A 13,247-nucleotide genomic window follows, 5' to 3' on the forward strand; every position below is an offset into this window, starting at 1 on the left:
ACACTTCATGGATCTGATCACCATCAACTGTCTAGTACCTCCTCATTGCATTTTGTTTTCCAACACAGTTTGCTTGATTTCACCATTCATACATTTCACTCCTACTCTGTTTACTTGCTTAACCTTTAGTATGCAGTTATACATTGCTTGTGTTAGATACTGCCTTACGAATTTCCATGCACTATCAACATCTTTTCTGTACAGCTCATCTATTTGTATAGATGCTGGTTGACTACAGAGCTTTCCATAATCACCCACTTTATACTTCCATATATATCCATTTTTGGCAGTAACCTTTTCTTGTTTCACCACTTCCCAAATAAGTACCTCATGATCACTTTCACCAACTTGTTGGCAGTGTTATCACCAAATCCAAAACACTAAAATCTTAAGCTGCTTCAGTCATATACTGCTTAAGATATTTATTACCATTAATATTACTACGGGCAACTCCAGGGAGTCATTAGACTCATCAAGGGAGGCCCCAAATCATATTCATCACAACTATTCGACATTCATACAGTATCTATCATACCTCGCCTTAAACTCATTCACTGTCACAGCATCCACCACAGACTCAGGGAGCGCGTTCCACTCATTCACTACTCTAAAAGTAAAGAACCCAGCTCTAACACCTTTACTAACCACACTTTTGCCCAGTTTCCATTGATGTCCCCTAGTCCTCCCACAACCAGCCCTGTTCTCAAAAATATCTTCTGAATTAATTTTATAGAAACCCTTCAGTAATTTGAATGTCTCAATCATATCTCCCCTCCTCCGCCTATCAACCAATTTTTGCAACCCACAAATCCTCAACCTGTTCTCATACGGTTCATTCCACAGACCTGCTATCATCTTGGTCACTCGCCTCTGGATCCTCTCCACCTCCTCCCCATCAAGAAGAAACCTAGGTGACCAAATCTGAGCACAGTAGTCGAGATGGGGTCTTATCAAGGCTCTCGATACAGAGGAACAATAACCTGCTTGTCTCTGCTTGTCAATGTATTCTTCAACCACCAAGTGATTTGATGAGCTGATTTGGCCACTTTTGCAATGTGTCCCCTAAATTTCAATTCCTTATCCACCAACACTCCTAAATCTCGTGCCTCATCAATTTCCTGGAGCACGGTTCCACCAATGCAGTAAACTGCCTCCAATCTTTTCACCCCAAAATGCATAACCTTACATTTTGCCACATTAAATTGACATCCATTCTCCCTAGCCCAGACCTCCAATCTATCCAAATCATCCTGCAAAATTTTGACGTCATCTGCATTCACTATTGCCCTACCCAACTTCGCATCATCCGCAAACAAATGAACTGTTCCTCTCAGATCCTTTCCTATATCATTTATGAACAAATTAAACAGCAGTGGTCCAAGAACAGATCCTTGTGGCACACCACTAGTCACAGGCCATCTTGTGGACTCTACTCCTGAGTAAACCACTCTCTGATATCTCTCCGTCAACCACCCTCCTATCCATCTCACCACCCCTATGTCCATTCCCATATGCTGCAATTTACTGATTAGAATTCCATGTGGTATCCTGTCAAAGGCCTTAGCAAGGTCCAGTAGAATCACTGTAAACCCATTACCCTTATCCAGTTCAGCCGTCACTGTGTTATAATACGTGAGCAAGTTACTGAGGCATGACCTACCCTTCACAAAACCATGCTGTCCCCAATACAGTATCCCATTTTCTTCTATCCAATCTTGTATTTTCCTCTTGACTATTTTCTCTAAGACCTTGATAATGATTCCTGTTATGCTGATTGGCCGGTAATTTTCAATAGCAGCCTTGGAACCACCTTTGTGCAGTGGAACTATTTTCCCCTCTTTCCGCCCCCTTGGGACTGACCCAGTCCTGAGGCTCAAATTAAACAAAATGGTCAAGGGCACTGACAATTCTTTGGCCGCTTCACGTACGACACGAGCTGGTATACCATCCAATCCCACAGATGTATTGACATTGAGGTTCTGTAATAGACTAGTTACCTCTACTTCATTCATCACAATTCCAGTATAAGCTGTTGGTTCTTCCATTTCTGCAAAGTCACCACCTGGATGATATACTCTTGCAAAGTGCTCGCTCAGTAATTCCACAACATCGACTGATTCGGTTACCTCCCTACCCTCAGCATTTTTTAAGATCATTCTACCATGAGCATTTTTCCTTTTACTTGCAACATATTGAAAAAACTGTTTGGGATTCTCTTTAGCCTGCATGGCCAATTTCCTGTCGTAATCTGCTTTTGCTTTTCTTACCACCCTTGTTACCATCCTGGCCTGAGCTTTATACTGTTCCTGCACCTGATGGTCACCCTTCTCCTTAAATTCCCTCCACAATTGTTTCTTTTTTTGCAGCTCAAGCTTAATAGTGTTATTCATCCATTTAACCCCTACTTGATTTATTATTCGGACTCTTGGTATACAGTCAACCATTGCCTCCTGCAAACAGTTCTTAACCACCTCCCATGCACTATCAACATCCAGCCCTTGCAGTTTTACATGCCATGGCATTGAGCCAAGCACACACCTAAGCTTGTCATACTTACCAGCCCGGTAATTCCACATGTACCCTGTCTTAATTGTAAATTCGACTCCTTTAGCCACCTCCCAAGTCATGACCTTATGGTCACTCTCACCAATTGGTGGCAACATGGTCATGTTCGTTACAGCTACATTCTCAGTTGCAATTACTAGGTCCAGCACTCTCTGCTCCCTGGTATTTTCCAATACATGTTGCCGTAGATAGTTGTCCCTTAATAACTGCATAAAATCCAATTCCTTCCTCCCATGTGCCCTCTCCTCTTTCCAGTCAATGTTACCATAATTGAAATCACCCATAATAATTATCCTCCTTCCACTCATTTCTTCTATTTGCTTATGCATACTATCCCCACCATCCACTCCATCACCCAGTCTATAGCAGCACCCAATTGTATATTTTGTTCTGCTAGATTCTATCTCACACCAAACAGCCTCAAATGTGCTTTTTTCCCCATCCTGCAGTTCAACTTCTATACTCCTTGGCTGAAGCTCATCAGCTATCATCAATAACACTCCTCCCCCCTTTTTATTCACCCTGTCACTCCTGAACATGCTATACCCATCGCATTCAATCCCACTAGCTTTATCATCTTCTGTCAGCCATGTTTCACTAATACCGACAACCTGTGGCCTGGAAGTGCCAACCATGGCCAAAAACTCTTCCTTCTTGTTCCTAATACTCCTGGCATTAGTGTACATGAATCGCAGAAGCCCATTTGTCCCATCCCTACTTTGATGCCTTATACTAGCTATCCCATTCTGATTTGTTGTCCGTCGTACTCGCCCAGGCATAATATACTCATTCATACACTTAACTGCCCCCCCCCCCTAAAGTCTGCATATCTACTCCCCCCCTCTTAATAAATCCAGTTTCCCTGAGTTTGTACATCCACTTCCACATCATTCATCAACACTCTTTCAAGTCTCCGTACACCAACTCCATTCAAATGTAATCCATCCATCTTATATAAGTCCTTTCGCCCATCGAACTCATTCCACACATCCACAAATTCCACACCACTCTCCATGCATAACCCACGCATAAAGTCATTGGCAATTATGGCCCTCCTTCTAAACACTTCGCTGTCATACCGCGGTAAGATACTTACCATCCTAACTCTCTCACTCTTCTCTTTTGCTACCTCAAACAACTCCCTCACATCCTCTATCATTTCCATTTTGTCCTCTTTCAAATCATTCGTTCCTGCCACGATTATCATCTCTTTCACCCTCTGTTTTTGCAGTTGAATAGATTCGCTGACGTCCTTTATGTTTGCACCCGGCTGGTACGACTTCGTTAAACTCTCAATTATTACGTCTCTTAATAGCGAATCCCCATACAGCACTCGCTCCTTCATTTTATTGACGTTTACGAACATTCTATTATTTGCCGTCACAGACTTCCGCCGGTAATTTGTCGGTACGTTCAACACACATTTTTCCATATGCTCCAGTTGTCTTTTGGCTCCGTGTATCGCGCCATTCAAAGGCAATTTCGCTACTCGCATTTATCTCACCATTTTCATTATCGATCAAATCATCCATTCTTTCTGTGTTTCTACCTTCATTTACACTTTCAGCAACGCTCTCACACCTATCTGGCACTACCACGCAATTCTCTAGCACACCGCCATTTTCTACATTCTGACTATCGTTAACGATATCAGTCTCGACACACGAAACACGCTTGAAGTCCTCATTCTCTTCATGCTTTCTACACATATTAACTCCACTATCACTTTCTAATCAGACTCCCACCGCTCTTCGCAAGGCATACATCTCACAGACAGCACATTGCATAAATTCGTTTACATCAAAACTCTTAAACAAACATGGCGACCTGGCCGCCATTTTTTTTCTTTATCGGTGCCATGTGTACGCTATCTTTTCTTAAATATTTATCCCTCAGAAATTCAACAAACTCACCCTCCTTGTTACTGAATAGTATCTCCTACTTCCATTCTATATTCATATAATTAAAGTCTCCCATCAGGATCACCTTCTTTTTACATGCCCAACCAATTTGCCAAAACATTTCACAAACAGTATTCTCTACATTCCCTGGAGAATCCTACGAGATACACTAGCCTGTTAATTTCAACTTCACACCACACAGATTCAAAATCAGTAAATGTACTATCACTTCCACACGTTATGGACACAATTCCTCTGTAATCATTAACAGCACTCCCTCCTCTTTTTGCCTTCCTATCCTTACATTTCTATTCCTGATGTTACATCATCCTCAGGCAACCAAGTTTCATTTATATCAGTTATCTTTTTGCATACTGACTCACTCAATGTGACATACTCAGCTTTCTTATTTTGAATACTCCCTACATGTGTATACAAACATAACATTCCCGGTCTTTGAGGCCATTCTATCAGTAGCAACATTCTCTACTCCAGCTGCTATATCACACCTCTCTCTCTCTCTCTTCAGTCTGACAACTCCTGTTTCCATGATCCTGACTGTGATTGCTGTTCATATCTGTCTCATCCCACATTATGCAACACTTTGTGCTACAACCACATCTTCAACTTCATATCCATCTTCCTCCTGTCGTACAACCAGTTTAGCTGTGCATGTGCATCCTGCTTCACTAGTACCCTTTGACTAACTTTTGAATTTTGTGCCTTCTCGGCAAACCACATCCTTTCTAAATGCCCAACACCAAACTCATTCAAATGAAATCCATCAACTTTAAACCACTGTAACTTTCCTTCAAATTCACTCCTCCAAAGATTTATAAACCAAACCCCCCTTTGCTTCACACAACTCAGCCATCTTGCTATTATTATCTCTGCTCTCCTTCTCAATTCACTATTGTCATATCTAGATGCTAACAACTTTTCCAACAACATATCTATGCAACAACTTGAAAGACTTTATCTGTGCATCAATCAGAGACTTGAGGAAGTTGTTGTAAACAACTTCCTCAAGTCTCTGTCAAACATTTTTTTTTTCACCAACAAAGCATCTGTACCCACAGCTATCATTAATTCTGATGCTTGCTCTTTTCTTCTCTACAAAGCATCAGTTATTCATTTCATTGTTCCACCATAAGAGCATGTTCTGTTTACTTTATTAGTCATGGCATTTATGATGATCGAATCCCCACACAGTGATATACAATTATCCTTTGACTCTTTCAAATTGGTGGGATACTGGTGGGATTACGCTAGAAAAAACTGATCTGGTTAGGGATCTTGGCATTTTAGTATATAGGAAGTTGAAGCTTAAGGCCATATAGCAAAGATTGCAGATGAAACTCAGAGAATAATTGCAATGCTGAAATAAACCTTGAGATGTAATGATAAAGAAGTTATTTTTCCTCTTTACAGGGCCTTGATACGAGCTCATTTGGAATATTGTCCCTCATATTACCCTGTTTTCTCTAGGTATTAAATGAGTAATTATTATGGATGATTTCAATTATATTAACATTGACTGGATAGATGGAAACTTTCATGCTAAGAAGAATGAGAATTTATTGAGTTGTTGCAAGACCCTCAACCAGCATGTGAAGGAAGGAATACAAGGTCAAAGAGTGTTGAATTTGTTCATAGAATCAGAATGGGTCTCAGTTAAGAATGTGACTATTTTACCACAAACTGGTGATAGCATTATGCCATACGTTCCTGGCCATGATACACTGGTTTTCATAAAATAAGGAACACACAGAAAAATCACAATAACTCAAAAACTGTATGATGAATTTTTCTGTAATTGGGTGAAAAGAAGCATGATGTGAGATGTGAAATAATACCTATAAAAACTGTAAATGAATAGTTTAATAAATGGGTATATGAAGAAAACAGTCCAAAACAAGAGGTCCAAATGGGACTGTTCAAGTGCCTCAACAAGGAATGTGGTCAGCCCTCACAGCAGTACAACATGGATGCAAAGACAGGCAAGGCAATCAGGGATGCTATTGATATCCTGCACTTGTGTAATCTTGTGTAATCCATTTCTTCTTGATCTTCTCTTCTTCTGGTACTGTTTCTTCAACTGCATCTTCTATCGCCTTCATTCTCTTTTCACTCTTAAATTCGAGTTTTTTTCTTTCTCCACACTTTTAAGTTTCTCTTCTAACACTGTTCTGTACCTTCTTCCTATTTCTGCTTCACTTATTTGTGCTGTATCTCTTCTATTCTGATGTTGGGGTTTATATTTCTTTTTTAATTTCATCTTGATGTTTGCAATCACTAAACTATGGTTCGAGTCTATATCTGCTCCTTGAAAAGTTCGACATTGCTGTACTGATGTTATCCATCTTCTTTTAATCATAATCATATCAATCATGTTTTTGGTTTTCCCATCATTTGATCGCCATGTCCATTTTCTACACTCCTTTTAGAAATATAATGCTAAAGAAATAATGCTATTATACATAAGAAGATTACTAAAGCATAACCTCCCCTTAATGAACCCATGCTGAGTATCATAAAGTATACTGCTATTATCAACCCATTTCTGAATCCTAGTCCTCATTGACTTCTCTAACACCTTAACAACAACTCCAAACAACACACAGATTGGCCTATAATTTGTAGCCTAATCTTATCTCCCCCCCATCTTGACTTTGTGAAGTGGAAGAATTTTCCCAACCTTCCATTTCTTTCTGACTTCCTCTGTTCCAATACTGAAGTTAAACAGCTGTGCCAGAGGTGCCATCCCCTGGCCTAGAGTATTCCTTCAAGACATGTGGCAACATATTATCAAGTACTACTGTCTTATTAAGATCAAGTTTACTTAATTCCTCATATATCTCCTGCTCATTCACTATCACTCCACCATACGCCATATTCCATCTTCTCAAGATATTACCTTCACAAGGATTAAATACACATAAACTGCTTATTGAATATGTCAACTATTATTATTATTGTCCAGGCACCAACATGGAGTCCAAAGGCTCATCAGAGGAGACCCAAACTATCCACCTAAGCTATAGTACCTCTCCTTGAACCCATTAACAGACAAAGCAATCACAACTGGCAACCCATTCTACTAATTCACAACTCTCCAAGCCAAAACATCTAGCCCTTACACCTACTAACCACACCTTTATTCAACTTCCAGGGATGACCTCTTGTTGTGACATCTTTAGCCAAATGCTGAAACATTTCCCTTGCAGCAATCCTATAAAACCCTTTAAGTAACGTAAATGTTTCTATTATATCTCCTTTTATCTCCTATCAACTAACTTCTGCAATCCACATACTCTCAATCTAACCTCATAGGGAATATCCCATAGACCGCTTACCATCTTGGATGCATGCTTCTGAATCTTCTTCACCACTTCCTCATTCAACAAAAATTCCAGGTGACTAGACCTGAGCACAGTAATCCAGATGTGGACGGCCTGTATCATGGCCTTATAAAGTGGAAAAACAACTTCCTTATCTGTACTTGTTAGTGTGTTCTTCAATAGCCAAGTAATCATATGATCTACCTTAGCAACTGTAGCAATATGTCCTCTAAACTTTAACTCTGTCTACCATGTCTACCATGACCGCTAAATCTCTAGCTTCATCTATTTCCTGAAGTACCATCAATGTAGGACACAGCTTGTAATCTGTTTATCCCAAAATGCAAAACTACATTTCTCCACATTAAACTGATATCCAGTATCTTTTGCCCATACTGACAGCCCATTAAAAACATCCTGCAAGCTCTCCTCCACATTGCCTTGATTATCTATTACTCTACCAATTTTGAATCATCAACAAAAAACTGAATATTTCTTTCAGGTTATTTCCTATATCATCTATGTACAAATTAAACAATAGTGCTCATAGCACTGAACCTTGCAGCACATCACTAGTCATCTGCTTTCGCCTGGATTCTGCTCCTCCACATACCACTCTTTGCTATCTGTACAGCAACCACCCTTTTATCCACATAACCAGTGTCATATCAATTCCTATTTGTTCTAATTTGCTTAACAGAGTTCAATGTGGTATATTCTGTCAAATGGTGCAAAATCCAGAAGAATCAGCAAGCAACCATTTCCTTTATCCAGCTCAGCATTCACTCTATTATAAGCATGTAGTAAATTACTAAGGCATGACCAACCCTTAATAAAGCCATGTTGTCCCTCATACTGAATCATATTCTTATCCACCCATTCTTGAATTCTCTTTCTGACCAATTTTTCCAGTATTTTTACTACCACTTTTGAGATACTGATTGGTCTCATAATAATTTGCTACTCCAGTCTTAGGACTTTCCTTATGCAAGAGACTTATTTTGCAGTCTTTCCACTCCTTTCGAACTTTACCAGAGCTGAGATATAAATTCAAGAGTCTAGTCAGAGGCATATCAGTTTACTTGCACATTCTTGCAAAACCCAAGCTGATATCCATCTAATCTCACAGCTCTATTTACATTGAAATTCTGAAATATCCCAAGAATCTACAAATCATCCACCTCTGTTTCCATATCAGTCTGTCACAGTAGGAACCTTGCTTGGATGATATACCCTTGCAAAGCAATCACTGAGTAACTCAACTATTTTATCTGCTTCTGGAAGCACTCATTAAGGATAATTTTCCATAGCATTCTTCCTCTTCTTTGCAACACAATGAAAGAACTCTGTGATTTCCTTTGCCCTGCTTGGCTAGATTCTTCTTGTAATCTTAATTTGCTTTTTCCTTACTATGCTAGTCACCTTTATTGCCTGACATTTGTACTGTTCATGAGTTTGCTGGTCATCTTTCTCCTTATAAGTGGACATAAGGAGATATTTGTCTTCACATAATGTGAGGGCAAATATCAGGAAATTATTGAGAAGAGTGAAAAATCACAGTGTAGTGAGAAAGGTTGTGAGTGTATTCTTGAGATATGACAATAATGAGTTGTGATGGAGAGCCAAATTCATGAATGGTATGCTAGCAGAACTGTGTGAGGAGAAGGGAGTACAGTTTGTGGATGTATGGAATTCAGTTGAGGTATTTAGTGATCAATTTATAAGGATGTTTCATCCTGATCAGGGTGGTATCAGGATGAAACGCTCTTATAATTGATCACTGAATACCTCAGCTGAATGCTATACAACTTTATTCAGCCTTTTGATGTTAGGAATACATTCACACATTGATGCTGTTATTTATTTCTTTGTCAGTTTCCAAGCAGCATTTATTTACTTAATGCTGAACACCTCATTCCATGTTATAGCTCCAAGCTGTCTATTGAGCTTGTTATAATTACCAACCTTTTGCTTCCAAATATATCCTTTCCTCACAGAGGAAAGTCTGTATATGGTAACCACAACCGAGGTGATCACTTTATGATTACTCTCACCAACTGGAAGTACGTGTGATATGCCACTCATGAGAGAGTTTTCTGCCAAGAAGTCAAGCAATTCATTTTCCTTATTCCTAAATGCTATCTCTTCATTCCAATCTATACTACCATAATTAAATCACCCATAATAATGAAATTTCCTTTGTTCACTAACCCAAGTTGTTTATACATCCTCTGCATTCCCTGGCCTATAACACCATCCAATATGCCTTCCTGTCATCCACCATATCACACCACACCGCCTCATAACCATTGCCACTATTTCCCCTCTTTGAGGTCTACTTTATGTGAACATAATTCCCATGCTATTATCAGCCACACTTTCCTTCCCTTCTTGTCCTTTCTATCCTTGTGAAAAACATTGCACCCTTCCATTTCTATTCACATTAGAATATCATCTTCATTCAACCATGTTCCACTTATTCCAATGATTTTGGGATGAAGAAACTCAATTAGCAAAACTATTTCATATCCCTTATCACATCACAGCATTACTTTTAGGTTCAGAACCAGTTCTACTCAAACCACTTGTTGGTTGTGATTTCCCCACCATACCTGCCCTTGCCCAAGCACTTTTATCACCACTTACCACATAAATTTGGTTTGTCTCAAATTTCCCACTCACATCCCGATTTATTCCATTTCTACGATGATCATCCTCATATATATATATATGCCATTAGTCCTTGTCTCCTCTGTTTTTCTGTTTCTCTTGCATTCCATTCTCTTTCAGCTCTCACACTACTACTGCTGTTTCCATTGCCAAGTCCTTCTGTCTGTTCAATACCACTCTTCTGATCTTTCATTTCATCTCTTACTTCTGATCTCTTGCTTGCATCACACACACACACACACACACACACACACACACACACACACACACACACACACACACACACACACACACACACACACACACACACACACACACACAGCACTTCCATCTAGCAACAGTTTCTCCAGCCCCCTCACTCCAAACCCATTCGAATGCAACCCATCATGCCTGTATAATTTCATTCTTCCCTCAAACACATGCCATACATCCACAAACCATACTCCCTTCTTCTCACACAGCTTTGCTAACATACCATTCATGATTTTGGCTCTCCATCGCAACTTATCATTTTCATATCTCAGGAACACAACACAATGACAACCTTTCCCACTACACTGTTATCTTTCACTCTCCTCAACAAGCTCCAGATATTCAATTAAAAAAATATTACATTCTCCTTATGTCCACTTAAATTACTTTTTCCCAGAACTGCTATTTGTCCCACAACTCTTGCTCATTTCCTCCCCATGTCCAAAGCATGAATTATCTTGCTCATTCTCTTTCCTGGTTAGCAGGAAAGAGAATGAGCTTTTAGTACTGTGTTATGGAATATTTACAGCAGTAGGAAAGGATTAAAAACTAATTTTAATGCTGAGCCCACTTGTCACTTCTTTTACCTTTTTCTTTCATTCTATTCTTTTGTACACTTTCATTTGTTTTCACTAAACATTTAATATCACTCCACATATTTCCTTCACTATATATAGAAAACCCACTCACACAGGTAGATACATTCACAAATTTTCCCACCACCTCTCTCAACAATATGGTATTATTAAAACTCCAATTAATAGAGCCTATAATCTTTGTTTCAGTGGAACGTCTCTTTCAACTGAACTCAACCACATACACAACACTTTCCTTTCCAATGGCTGGAGAGTGATTACAGAATTAAAAAAATAATCAGTTCCTCCCCCATCGATTCAGAAGTATTTCTGAAATGACATCACCATCTCCTACACCCATGGCACATCAGAAAAAATAGCTAGGTCTTTAAAAAAATACAACCTCTACACAGCTTTTAAGCTCCACTGGAAACTTTCTACCCTTATCCACTCTACCAAAGATCAGCTCCCTCCTGTCTCAGTGCCTGGGGATATAAAGTATCCTGTTTCTGCAAGTTGGCTTACTTTGGGCAGACAGGTAGATCAGTGACCATCCGTTTAGAAGAACACAAATTATACATCTGCAATCACGAGTATGGTCAATCTGGTCTTGCAGACCATGTATCGGATACAACCCACAGGCTCTCCTCGAAGAAAACCACCATGCTTCACTGTAGTAAATTCAAAAAGGCAAGACTGTTTTTAGAATCTGCAGTGGCACTCAGAAATCAACTGAATTTTTTAATTAAATAAAAATACAGATGCATAAAATTTCCCAAAATTTTGGAAACAATAATTGTCAGAGGTTTCACATTATATCCTAGGCCACCTACAAATGTCCATAGAGGGCGTACCACCTAGATAGGCCTTTAGAGTCACCCACATGTTTCATTTGGTACTGTGTTATTTTTGTGTATGAGTTATTTGTAATCCATGAAGATGTCTCAGTGACTGAGACGAAATATTGGAAGCATTAAAATTAGGTTTTAATCCTTTCCTACTGCTGTAAATATTCCATTAAACCTCCAACATGATGTCCACATTTGTTAAGCCTTAACAAACAGAGAAAAGTGACAAGCATAAGTGGGATGCCATTGAACACACTGTGTTCAATGGCATCCCACTTATGCTTGTCACTTTGAACGTGTGTTCAATGGCATCCCACCAGTGGAGCTTAAAAGCTGTGTAGATCCCAGTTATCAGGGTGATCCCAATAAACCCTATCTTTGAGAAATAGAAATCCCTGGGACAGATCAGGTAATCAGGGCAGCCAAATTGTATGTATTGTATGAAAGGAGAGAAGGTTAGCACTCCCCTTGATAAGGACGGACCGGCCTCTGGGCATAATACATATAATGTTAAGGCACTGCCGCTTACTTCGCGGCACTTAACCAATTTTTCTCTAGGAGATTGATGAGGCCAGGGACTTGGGAGTGTTGGTGGATAGGGAGATGAAGTTTAGGGGGCACATTGCAAAAGTAGCTAAATCAGCTCATCAACTCACTTGGTTGTTGAAAAATACCTTGACGAGCAGAGACAAGCAAGTTATTGTACCTCTGTACCGAGCCTTGATAAGACCTCATCTCGACTACTGTGCCCAGATTTGGTCACCTCGGTTCCTTCTTGATGGGGGAGGAGGTGAAGAGGATCCAGAGGCAAGTGACTAAGATGATAGCAGGTCTATGGAATGAACCATATAAGAACAGGTTGAAGATTTGTGGGTTGCAGAAACTAGTTGATAGGCAGAAAAGGGGAGATATGATTGAGACATTCAAATTGCTAAAGGGATTCTATAGGATTAATTCAGAGGATATTTTTGAGATCAGGACTGGTGGTGGGAGAACTAGGGGACACCTATGGAAGCTGGGCAAGAGTGTTGTTAGCAGGGGTGTTAGAGCTGGGTTCTTTACTTTTAGAGTGGTAAATGAGTGGAATAAGCTGCC

At 39.7% G+C, this 13,247-nt stretch overlaps 1 protein-coding gene and 1 non-coding gene across 2 annotated transcripts in view; one reads left to right on the forward strand and one right to left on the reverse strand.

Moving 5' to 3' along the window:
• The window catches only part of brp (ELKS/RAB6-interacting/CAST family member bruchpilot), a 430,961-nt gene that overhangs the window by 87,688 nt on the left and 330,026 nt on the right, over nucleotides 1-13,247 (reverse strand). The window lies entirely within an intron of this gene.
• LOC150109281 (U6atac minor spliceosomal RNA) lies at nucleotides 12,586-12,707 on the forward strand. Its single transcript, XR_016550572.1, has one exon. It is a non-coding gene; the product is annotated as a U6atac minor spliceosomal RNA (small nuclear RNA).

Source organism: Typopeltis vanoorti, chromosome 2 (assembly GCF_054136105.1).
Source record: "Typopeltis vanoorti isolate ZY-2024b chromosome 2, IOZ_Tvanoo_1.0, whole genome shotgun sequence".
Taxonomy (NCBI): Eukaryota; Metazoa; Arthropoda; class Arachnida; order Uropygi; family Thelyphonidae; genus Typopeltis; species Typopeltis vanoorti.